Consider the following 12,751-nt stretch of genomic DNA (forward strand, 5'->3'; position numbering starts at 1 on the left):
CTAAGATCATTCAGGGACCGAATGAACCTTTTTCAGATTTCGTAGCTAGAATGATGGAGGCAGCAGGAAAGATATTTGATGTAGAAACAGCTATGCCTCTGGTTCAACAATTAGTATATGAGCAAAGCACAAAAGAATGTCAAAGGGCCATTACCCCGTGGAAAGGAAAGGGATTAGAAGCTTGGCTAAAAGCCTGTTGGGAAATTGGGGGACCGCTAAGTAATGCTGGCCTAGCAGCAGCAGTCCTTGCAACCACACAAGCTACACGAATGGATGCTAGCTGCTCTGACGTAGCTCCTTTAATTATGCTCCAAGGAGGGAATTATGGTGTTCACACATTACTTGTTATTCTAATCATTCTCAGAGAGGTTATGGGGAATCCTTGTGCTGGCTGGGGGCCAGGTGCTAGGCATCACCTTTGCAGTGGAGGTTCAAACTGCTGCAGCTGGTCCCTGTCTCCAGAGATGCAGGCTTGGCCATTTCAGCCTCTTCAGGTGGAAGGAGTTGATGGCTCCAAACCATCCTTCATACCTCTACTTCCCTAAATGCACAGTTGAAAGGTGACCTTATGGTGCTTAACCAGTGCATTGACTTGGTACAAGAACAAGTTGACATCCTTTGGCAGCTGGCCCAATTGGGCTGTGAGTGGAGAATGCCTGGTTTGTGTGTCACTAGTGTGCAGTTTCAGAATGGTTCCCGAGCAGCGAATTTGTCTAAACAACTGTCCAGTTATCTTATAGGAAATTGGTCCAGAGAATTTGAAGAGATGCTGGAAAAGCTGAGAGTGGCAGTGGTGACCATCAACTCCACAAGAGTGGATCTCAGCCTGGCAGAGGGACTGTCCTCCTGGATCGCCTCTACCTTCTCCCTGTTTAGAATGGGTGGGGGTAGGGTATATTTTTGGCATGCTGCCTTGGAGGATACGTGTTTTGTCTGTGGTTGGTATGCCGTTTGCGAGCACGTACTAAAAAGGACAAGGTCGTTATCACTCAAGCATTAGCCGCTTTGGAGTGTGGCTCCTCCCCCCAGATCTGGCTTTACCTAATATCCACACAGCCTTTGCACCCCCAGGACTGGTTAGTCCATTGCACTCGAGAAGGTGTGTGGACAATTGTTACACGCATAGCCTTTGCACCCCTGGGACTGGTTAGTCCATTGCACGCGGGAAGGTATGCAGGCAATTATGCACAGTTAACTCATCCTCGATCGGTCAACACATCATGAGGTGGGGACCTGATCGGATGAAATACTTGTGCTGCAGAAATCAGACCTATACTCTCTCCTGCTGCTTAATTAATAAAGAGGGGGGAGATGTAGGGAGCCACTATTCAAAGATGGCGCTGGCTTCCTGGTAGCCTAGCTGTAAACAACTCCATATTTGGCTATGATGCACGAGTATGGTAATTGGCCTTATGTCTTCAGCCTATCCCGTGGCTCCCCGTGCTAGCATTCTGGCGGGACCCAATCACAGTACGGCACGTTTGCCTGATTCCCTATATAAGCAGCTGCAGTTTAGTCCTTGGGGCCCCTCACCTCCCGCTCTCCCTTAACCAGGGGCCCCTCACCTCCCGCTCTCCCTTAACCAAGAGGCGCTCCAATAAAGTGTGATCTGAGAAGGATCCTCGCATGGTGGTCGTTCTTCCTCGCTGGCCGAGGAGCGCGCCACAAGGGGCAAAAGAGAGGAGGCCAAGAGGGGAAGACAAAATGAGAGTGCATGGCCAAAATGGCAGGGCTATGTGGGAATGGGAAGCTGGGGGAAGGGAAGACCATGAGCTGGAGAAGTCTAAGGTAGGCAAGGTGAGAGGAGCTGAGAAGAGTCACACGTACTGAGTGATCACAGAGGCCAGAATAAGCTTTGCTATGGTAATAGGCACCACAGACAGCCTTCTGACCATGATGAGGAATGGCTCCTTTGGTAGAGGAAACCATTTGTGTGTGGGTGGGTGGAGTTTCCTTTGAACCTGACAGGCTCACTATACACATGGAGATGGGGGAGCTATTTTATAGACCCGAGATGCTATCTCATGACATTCTTAGGTCTTGGATTGATAGAAGCTAGTGTTCTGCTAAGTTGATAGCTTCTAAGAGGTTTTTCTTTATTAACACGAGGTGTTAGTGTTAGTTTGGTATCTTCTATGAGATTTTTATTATCACAAGGTGTTGGTTCTGATACAGTGTGGGGCAAGGACTGGCTGTTTCAGAAGGCTAACACTAGCTCAAAATAATTAGCGGGGCTGGAGAGATGGCTCAGAGGTTAAGAGCACTGCTTGCTCTTCCAAAGGTCCTGAGTTCAATTCCCAGAAACCATCTGTAGTGAGATCTGGTGCCCTCTTCTGGCCTGCAGGCATATGTGCAGACAGAACACTGTATACATAATAAATAAATAAATCTTTAAAAACAAAATAAAGTAATTAGCTTCTGAACCTACAAATTTCCAATCTCTCCACAGTACTGAGATTCTTATCTGTCCATCAATCTCTGCTGACACAGAAGCTCCTTGCAGAAGTTTCATGTTCACAGCTAGGCACATCTTCTTTCGGGAATTTTTGTTTACAGTTGCCTGCAGCATAGATCTCAATGTGAGGTGGGTTCCACTCTCAGCTCTCCTTGTCAGATGTCCCATGGCTCTGGCATCTCCAGCATCCTGTGGTCTCCATTGCAACCTGGCTTCACTTTCACAGCTTCACACAATGGCTTTTTCTTGAATATTACTAAGTACCAGCCTTATTCTTCCCAGGGGCCCAGAAGAGAAGCTACGAACAGCAAGAATTATTTTTGGGAAATGAATCTAAGTACACCGAGCTCTTTGTCCGTCTACTTTATTCCTCTGGGATAAAATCCTATCTACACAGCTTCAGTTCTGTTCTCATTTCTAGCTTCTTTCTTGCCCAATTTCTCTCTACCTTTATCTGCTGTCCCCTTTAAGTTCTATCTTAATTCTCTCATCTTAATTCTGCCTCATCTAGGTTCTTCTCATCTCATTCTTACCTATCTAGTACCTCCCCATCTGGCTCTACTTCATCTTCCATCTCATCCTCAAGTTCTCTAGTCAAAATCCTCCTCTAAGTTCTCCCAAAGTCTCTCAGGAATTCAGTTATAAACGCAAGCAATAGCAATCCTCCCCCTCCAGCCAGGTCACCAGGCTTGAAGTCCTACAGGGTCAAAAAGGCAGGTAAGAATTTTCCTCAATGACTGTCAGGCTTTCTTTCACAACCCACAAAGGGAGGTCAAAGGAGGAGGTCAACTGAGAGATAATATCAGTTAGTATATCAAAAAGGGAATTTATGTGCTCAATCTACATTCCTAGAAGTGGTTAGATAAAAAGTTAGGAGTCTATGATGTTAGTAAGGCTGTATAAGAAAGAGGGTCTTGAAAGGACCAAGCAGATGCCATAACAGGCTGCTCAGTCTTCTCTCAGAGATCAGGCCTCAAGTTCAGTTTCCTGAGATTGAGCAAGCAGTCTCTGGGAGGGCCGTGAACAAAAGACATAGCATAGTCCTTGCAGTAACTCCCTTTCTGCATGTACTCTGACTGCTCGAAGTTCAGCCAGATGTTTACTGTCTGGGGCCCCTCACCAACTTAGAGTTATGTGCGTGATATGCTAGGCCGGCCAGCCCCCATGGTAGCTCAAGGACAGAGAATGGACCACTGAGCCAGCCCCCACAGTCAGTACATTCTTGGCCAGCCAGCCCCCATGGTGGCTTAAGGACAAAGCCTGGGGCTTGTGCTGGACTGCCCCCAAAGTGATACTTGTAACCACCAACCAGTAAATTCAAAGGTTACATACCCTCACCCAATTAAAAGAAAACAGAGATAAAAAATAAACCAATCCGAATTGTACCCGTACAAAACCCCCCAACTCCCCTGAAGGGCTTGTGGTTTTTGCCTTTAAAAAGCCAGCCTCACAAAGAAAGAGCAACTCCTCCCTGCCTCACTGTATTGGGTGTAGGAATAAGTTCCCTGTCTAGACTTGTATCTATAGAATAAACCTTGCTGTTGCATTCTGGACATCCATGGTCTTCAGTGGTCCCTTTGGGGGGTCACAATCTGGGCATATCAGGTTTCAGTTTAAATTGCACAAGAAATAAAGCCTGACCTAGGAGACAGGTGTTGTTTCCATAAGGGTATTTGTTTGAATTCTGTACATGCGCAGCTCGGGCCCTGGCATCTTATACTGATGATGTAAGTGGGCACTGTGTGGTTATGCAATTCCCACTTTAAAAAACTGGACGTGGACCCCCCCTCCCCAACACACACACTCTCTTTTTGTGTTTTCTCTCTGCTCCCTCCCCCGCCAGGCCTGGCTCCTCTCCTCTCCCCTCTCTCTCTCCCCCGACCCCTTTCTCCCCCAATAAAGCTCTAAAAGGTATCACTGGGTTCTGCCATGGCCCGTGATTTTTCCGCTGGTAACCAGCACCACCAATCAGCGCCGTTTTATCCATCGGTATTACCTTAGTTCAGGAGATCGTTTGACCTTAGATGCTTGATAGGTATTTTAGATAAATACACTGTTAGGAGTTCTTGGAAGCACACAGAGCATACAGGAAAATCATTGTAGGAACCAGCCAATATATATATATATATATGTATATATATATATATATATATATATATATATATATATATATATATATATATATAAGCTAAAATATCACCAAGACTTCTTAAGCCATGGCTTGACCTTCAGAAAAGTCCTTGACCTTTCCAAGTAGTCGCTTTTGTGATAATAGCTGGATTCCATTGCATTTTCCTGTGGCTTGCAGCAGCTTTTCACAGCCTCTTGCTCTCTCACAGCCTTCACGTGGGAATTTCCCTGCTCCATGGTGTCTGCTCTTAGAGGCTCTCAGAAAATTCAGTAGATGACTGCACAACCTCTTCATTTGTACACCTTCATGATGCTAAAGCCAGCAGCACATGAATGACATGGCCAAGTTCAGCAGCTGTTTTGGGGTGCACCCTGTAAAGGGAAAGGTATCCTGGTAGTTGGAAGTTAAGGAATACCTACAAGTGTTACAGCTCTTACAGGAAGGTATCCTGGCAGTCAGAAGTCCAGGATTACCTATACCTCTGAAGGGAAAGGTATCCTTGTTGGTTAAATGGCGCGCTGCTCATGGCTGGCCACCCCAACAGAGGAGAGTGCTGGAGGAGAATCACGAGCCATGGTTACCTTTTTAGAGCTTTATTGGGAGGGGGAGAGAGGGAGAGAGAGGGAGAGAGAGAGAGAGAGAGAGAGAGAGAGAGAGAGAGAGAGAGAGAGAACAGACAGAAGGAAGGAGCTGCTGTGGATATCATTCCGTAGAAATAAAACACTGATTGGCCAGTGGCCAGGCAGGAAGTATAGGCGGGACAAGCAGAGAAGAGAATTCTGGGAAGCAGAAGGCTGAGGAAGAGAGACACTGCCAGCCGCCACCATGACAAGCAGCATGTGAAGACGCCGGTAAGCCACGAGCTAAGTGGCAAGGTATAGATTTATGGAAATGGATTAATTTAAGCTATAAGAACAGTTAGCAAGAAGCCTGCCATGGCCAGTTTGTAAGCAATATAAGTCTCTATGTTTACTTGGTTGGGTCTGAGTGATTGTGGGACTGGAGGATGACAGAGATTTGTCCTGACTGTGGGCAAGGCAGGAAAACTCTAGCTACAAGGAGCAGAAAGGAAAGAGAGGGACACACAGAGGACCCACCTGCTTTTTAGGCTGGGACGCCATCGCAGGCTGATGTTGTAATTAAGGACCGAATCCTTACATCCCAGACTTTTGCTTATTATATTAAAAAAAAGCAGGTAGATGGGAATAGGGGCGTCATTCCTCTCAAAAACTGCTTCCAGCTAACTTTTGGACGTCGATTGGCTCTGGGGGGAATGGAGAAGGGGAGTTTTCCAAGGTAGACAGGCGTTGTGGGATGCTGTCTGTTATCCGTTTGCTCTGGAGACATGTATCCCTCTTGGCTGTGGCTGGGAACTTTCTGTTTGACAAGATGCTGGTAACACAGAAAAAAACTTAGAGAGAGAAAAGAATCATTATTATTTATATTTTATGTTGACATTTATCTGAGGTAGATCTGGCCTGTCCCTATGGATTTTGAAACATGTTAAGCTTTATCAGAGACAAATTATTTTAAAGCACCTGTTTTCTTTATTAGTTTGGCATCCAGGAGACAGATGATCAATTGATAAAAGCATTTCACAGTAATAGATGTTTATATTAAAGTCTTTTATAGTTCCCAGATGCTTTTGGGTCTGGGGGTGTAAATACCTTTAACTGTTAGTTTCTTACTTGATGATCTCTGGACTCCAGTTCTGTGGTGGTCCTGTATCATTGTCTGAACAGTGAGTTAGAACTGGGAACTGGGAAGAGAAAAGCTTGTGGTGCATGAGAATTTATTTTTTTTGAAATTAGGGACAAGGCAAAGATCAGGGCCCTGTCTGTACACACGTGAGAAACACAGGCAGTGGATCTGGAGTGAAGCAATGAGCTCTTATTTTAGGTGGAAATCTTTTTTCATTAAGTAACTCTGAAGGTGCAATTAAATCTGGTGAGGTGGTAAGGCTGTCCTCTGTACCTGACAATAAAGGAGAAGTGATATCCAAAAACTCCCAGGACTGAGTCAGTGGCTCTGGTGTCCAGAAGGAAAGAAACGGATCACTTCCCTGCTGCATTCTGGGTTCCCTGCCATGTCTGTAACCAAGCCTAGGTCTGTTGGAGGTCTTAACTTGTACCCATGCATCTTGGTGCCTGGGGGCAGTCAGCTGACTCTTTGTCTTTCTAGGCGGCACTTTTAACAAGGCTGTTGATGATCTGGCAGGGCACTTGCTAGCCCATGGCCTTTTTCCTCACTTAAAATAGGGACCCAACAGCTCTTGGGAGTCAGCGAGTGCCAGCACTTGGCAATTTTGTTTTCGGGCTTTTATCTCTTCCTTGGCACACCTTAAATGCCATAGATGACTCTTTTGCCTGTGGGGTTAGGAGCCTTGCTCTCCAGATGCTTAAGTTTTAGTCAGGGAGGTCTGGGGAACAAGAGACAGATTTTACTCTGTGTCCTGAATTTTTTTCCCCTGATGATTGGTGGCTTAAGGACAGCTTTTAGAAGATCTGCCAGTTGGCAGACTATAAACCAATCCTTTTGGAAGACTTGTCTGAGGCTATAAGCTGATTTTTTGGCTTAAGAGTCATCCTGACTATTGTAAACTTATTTGTATGGATCTTAGCCACTTCCAGACCTGTCTGTGTCTCTCAAGGCAGTTTGAGAATGAGTGGGTGGAGTTAAGGTGAGTTAGGGCGAGTTGTAGAAACTCCCCAAGCCCGCCCATTTGAGCCTGCCCACTGCCAGCAGAAGTCAGCCAGACAGAAAAGGTTGCACACGGCAGACACAGAAGTGGGGAAGAAGAAGGGTTTAGAACTTTAGCAGAAAGCTTGGAGATAAAGTAACTCTTATTTGCCCGTTCGCTGGCAGAAGTTCCCACGACGCTGTTATGCTGCCAGGTTTACACTGTTATGTGGCCAGGTTTATGCTGTGCCTGCCCCTATCCGACAATGTAGGTGGCAAATGTATCGTATCCGCCCCTTTGTCTCATGGCTGTAGCCGAGAGAAAAATAAAAAATTAAAATAACAAACCGGGATCGGATTACAATCTTGGGCATCCCCAAGAGTGGAGAGAGATCTATGAATCAGCTCAAGTCATGAGTCCTCTTGGTCAAGGGATTGTGAGGGCTGCGAATGCACTGTAGTTGGTCCACTGTTGAACCCTAGACACCGTTTACCCCCTCGTCAGGAGCGAAAATGTGCCTGCCCTTGCCAGTATAGCCTGAAGACAACCCCGGGGTGTCCATTGCAAAGAATATAGCTCAGACTACAGTCACGAGAACAGCAGACTCATTGTGGTGACGGCAGCGGTAGCTGTGGGGGGGGGGTCCAGTGGAGGGCGAGAGACGCACACGCTCGCGGTCTCACGGTCTTGCTGAATGGGGGAAGAGGTGGCAGGTGGCAGCAGTCACAGCAGGTCCTCGGTGCTCGGTGGTATATCCGAGTCTGAACGGCATCAATGTTGGTTAAACGGCGCATGCCGCCAGAGGAGAGTGCTGGAGGAGAGTCACGAGCCATGGTTACCTTTTTAGAGCTTTATTGGGAGAGAGAGGACAGATGGAAGGAAGGAGCGGAAAGGAAAGAGAGGGGCACACAGAGGGCCCACCCACTTTTTAGACTGGGACACCATCGCAGGCTGATGACGTAATTAAGGATCAAATCCTGGCTGTCAGAAGCCCAGGATTACCTACAGTTCTGAAGGGAAAGGTATTCTGGCAGTTGGAAGCCAAGGAGTACCTATAGCTGTGTTCTGGGGGGTGGGGTGGGAGTGGGAGTGGGGGTGGAGTGGGGGTGGGAGTGGGGGTGGGAGTGGGGGTGGGGGTGGGGATGGTTTCCCTAGCAAAGTGTCACAGTCCTTGCTCCAGGAAAGGTTTCCCTAATGCAAGTGTAACAAACCTGCTCCAGCAGGGGAGGATTTTCCCCAGTGAGGCTGACACAGATCTACTCTGCTCTGCCCTGGGGAAATGTTACAGCTCTGCTCAGTGTCCTCAGAGTGTAACACTTTGCTCCAGCAAGAGAAAGTTTCCCTGGCTAAACTGTTACAGTACTGCTGTGCTCCGGGGAAAGATGTTACGGTTCAGCTCTGCTAAGGGAGCTTCCTCTCAGAAATGTAGCAGTTCTGCTCTGCCCTGGTGAAAGTTGTTACATCTCTGTTCTGCTCTGGCAAAAGAAGGTCTTTACCACAAACTTCACTGAAGAGATTTATTGGAAGGGAGGAATTTAGCAGAGTGGCTGCTGCCTCTGTCAGGGTGGAAAGGGGCAGCCGCAAGCTGAACTGGTGCAGGGCTTATATAGGATTTCTTAGGGGCAGAACTTTCCAAGGTGGAGATTTTCCAGATGGGGATTAGTAGGATTTCAATTCCTGAGTTTGGGACAAGTTCAGAGATTAGTTGTATTTCCTGCTCAGGATTGGTTGGTTTTCAATTCCTAAATTAGTTACAGGCAGGGTGTGTTTCTTTGGCTCTGGTCTCAGGGTCAGGGTTTTTTGTTTGTTTGTTTGTTTTTGTTTTTTTTTTTCACTGCCTCTTTTTACCCTACTCCCTGGTCTCCTTGAATAATATTTCTAGTAGCTTTGGTCTATTTCTCTTTTATAGAAGAGGAAGACCTCTTAGGCTCTCTTTCACTATTTGGAAGCCTCTCCGGGTGGGATCCTGCCCTTTGGGCATCTTTCTTATTGTTTCTCTTTGTTCCTATCTTGAGCAGTCCTCTCCTCAATATTATTAATCTGCTTAGCAATTATAGCCTCTCTTCCTGCACTGTTTTGACTGTAACATTAAGATACCTAGTTCTTTTTCTTTCCAAAATGTACATCTTGTATTTCTTTCTGCCCTACTGGCTCTTTTTCATTATCTATTTACATACATATTCTAAGTAGAAACCATAACACAGACTCAATATATATTGTCTTGGAATATTATCTGTCCAAAAAAAAAAAAAAAAAAAAAAAAAAGAATCCTCAACTTCTTAATTTAGCCTCGGGCAAAATTCTTAGGACAAAGGCAGATGGGGGTGGATTGTTTTTTTGACAAAATATCACAGGAATAGCCTTTAGCCCAGTTTCTGTTAAAGGGTTTGCTTCCTTCTGGAATCTTTTTGGTTGGCCTTTTGACTCCTCTTTACCCTTAACACGGCTGTCTTCCAGACTTCTACTAGGATGGGCTAGTAAGCTCTACTGAGAACATCCAACTGCTTTTCTAGTCCCAAATGCCAGCATCCTCTATATTCCTCCCCAATAACATGATCAGTTTATTTACAGGAACACCCCACTCTCGGTTCAAACATCTTTGTTGCTATGATGAAATACTACGACCAAGGCACCTTATAGAAGAAGGAAGAGGTCTTTTGTTGTTGTTGTTGTTTGCTTGTGCTTGCAGAGGGTAAAAGTGCACATGGTGTGGACACCTGGCAGGATGCAGGCTTGGCAGAATGAGCATGCAGATAAGAAGCTGGGAGATAACACATATTACTGCTAACAATAAAGAAGATAGAATGATTAGGTCTAGGTCAAGGCTGTGAACTCTCTGGGTACTAGTCCTATATCCGTTTGTCAGCTGCCGAAGCTTCCCTCCCACTCTGTGCGCTTGATCTTCATTTTACTGAGTGTTTTCTTTTCTGCACAGTTTTTTAGTTATATGAGGTCCCATCTATCAGTTGACCCGAACTCCTATGTAAATTCAATCCTATTCAGAGAATCCTTTCCTACATCTATAACTTGTAGTCTAATGTCTATATTTTCCTCCAGTGATTTTAGCATTTTGGGTTCTACAATAATATATTTGATACATTTCAGTTGATTTTTGTGCAGGGTGATGGATACAGGATTAATTTCACTTCTACACATGGACATCGGTTTTCCTAGCGCTATTGGTTGAAGATGCCTTTTCCCCAAGGAGGGTTTTTGGTATGGTTGTCAAATGACTCGGGTGTTTGTAGTTATACACATTGAAGGCTGGCTCTTGTACTTTGTTCCACTGGTCTCCATGTCTGTCTTTGTGACAGTACCAGGCTGTTTTTTATTACTATATCTCTGTAAGATACCCTGAAATCCAGTATAATCCCTCCAGCATTTTCCCTTTTGCTCAGGATTGCTTTGGCTCTCTGGGGTCTATTGTGATTTGATATCAATTTTAGGATGGTTTTTTTTCTGTTTCTCTGGAGAATGTAATGGGGATTTTGATTGGAAGTGCATTGAATCTGTAAATTTATTTTTGATATAAAGTTCATTTTCTCAAATTTAACTCTGTCAATCTATGAGTATGATGAGGGTAGACTTTACATCTTGTAGAGCCTTCCTTAATCTCTTCCTTCAGAGATTTAAAGTTTTCATCATAGAGGTTTTTCACCTCCTTGGTTAAGTTTATTCCTTAATTTTATTATGTTTGTTATCTTTTTGAGGCTTTATTGAATGGGGGTTTTCCCATGATCTCTTTCTCAGCATACTTCTTGTTTGTATCCAAAAATGCCATAGATTTTTTTTTTTTTTTTTTTTTTTTTTTTTGGTTTTTTGAGATAGGGTTTCTCTGTGTAGCTTTGCGCCTTTCCTGGAACTCACTTGGTAGCCCAGGCTGGCCTCAAACTCACAGAGATCCACCTGCCTCTGCCTCCCGAGTGCTGGGATTAAAGGCGAGTGCCACCACCGCCCGGCTCCGTGCTATATTTTTAAAAAGTGAGGATCCTGATTTATATTGGATTGCTTCAAGTTTTTCTCCATTTAGGATGATGTTCTGTGGCTTTGCTGTATACAGCCCTTCTTATGCTGAGGTTTTGTTCCTTATAGTCCTTTTCTCTCTAGGAGTGGTATCATGAAGTCATGTTGGATTTTGTCAGAAGCCTTTTTTGTGTGTGTGTGTGTCTGAGATGATGATGATGTGACTTTTGTCTTTAAAGTGTATTTGTTTTATCTACTATATTTATTTGTTTGCCTATTTTGAAGGACCCCTGCCTCTCCAGGATAAAGCCAACTTGATTGTGATCCCTTTTGATATATGCCCATATTTGGCTTGCAAGTATTTAAAGAATTTTTACATCTGTGTTCCTCGGGAATGTTGGCTTGTAACTTTCTTTTCTTTCTTTCTTTTTTCTGTGTCTTTACCTGGTTTTGATATTAGAGTAATGCTGGCTTTGTAGGCATTTGGAAGAACTTCTTCTGTGTTAGTTTTCTGAATAATTTAGTTTTGGATGCAGATCTTCTTTGGAAGTTTGCTAGAATTCTGCTGTGAATCTATCTGGGTCTGTACTTTTTACAGTTGTAAGACTTTTTATTACTGTTTTAATTTTCTTTTTATGGGTCTGTTTGAGTTGTTGACCTCTTATTTGTTTAACCTTGGTGGCATAGATGAATTTATAATCTGTATATAATTTTTTCTGAGATACTTTATTTTTTTGAGGCTTTTGAGAAAAGTAGTTTCCCCAATTTCTTTCCCAGTATTTGTCATTTGTATGTAGGTAAGCTACTGAGTTTTGTGTATTAATTTTGAATCTTGTTACTTTCCTGATTGTGTTTATCAGTTGTAGGAGTTTCCTGATGGAGTCTTTAAGGTCCTTTATGCATAAAACAGTACCACCTGAAAATAATAATACTTTGATTTCCTTTCCTATTTCCTTGATTTCTTCAGTTGTTTTATTGCTCTAGCTAAGACTTCGAGTACTGTATTGACTAGGTACACAGAGAGAGGGCAACCTTGTCTTATTCCTGCTTTTAGTGGAAATGCTTTGAGATTCTCTTTATTTAGATTGATGTTAGCTTTGGGGTCAGTGTGCATTGACGTTTATTATGTTGAGGAATGTCCCTTGTTTCCCTAGTCTCTTAAGAAATTTTATCATACTTGGATACTGGAGTTTGTTGAAAGCATTTTCTGAATTCCACTACATTTTCATACAGCTTGCAGCATCTTAGTGGGTTTTTCCTTTAATAACTATGTAGTGTCCTTTCCTATCTCTTATGATTAGTTTGATCTTGGCTCCATTTGTTTGTAATATTTTCTGTCCTTTTACCTTAGGTGATGCCTGTTCTTGGTCACAGGTATGTTTCTTGGACACCGAAGAAAGATAGATCTTATTTTCTAATCTAATCTGTTAGTTTATGCCCTTTTACTGGGGAATTGAGGTAATTAATATTGAGAATTAATAGTGAACAGTTTTGATTAATCCCTGTTATTTTGCTGTGGTGG

This window comes from Peromyscus leucopus, chromosome 16_21 (assembly GCF_004664715.2).
Source record: "Peromyscus leucopus breed LL Stock chromosome 16_21, UCI_PerLeu_2.1, whole genome shotgun sequence".
Taxonomy (NCBI): domain Eukaryota; kingdom Metazoa; phylum Chordata; class Mammalia; order Rodentia; family Cricetidae; genus Peromyscus; species Peromyscus leucopus.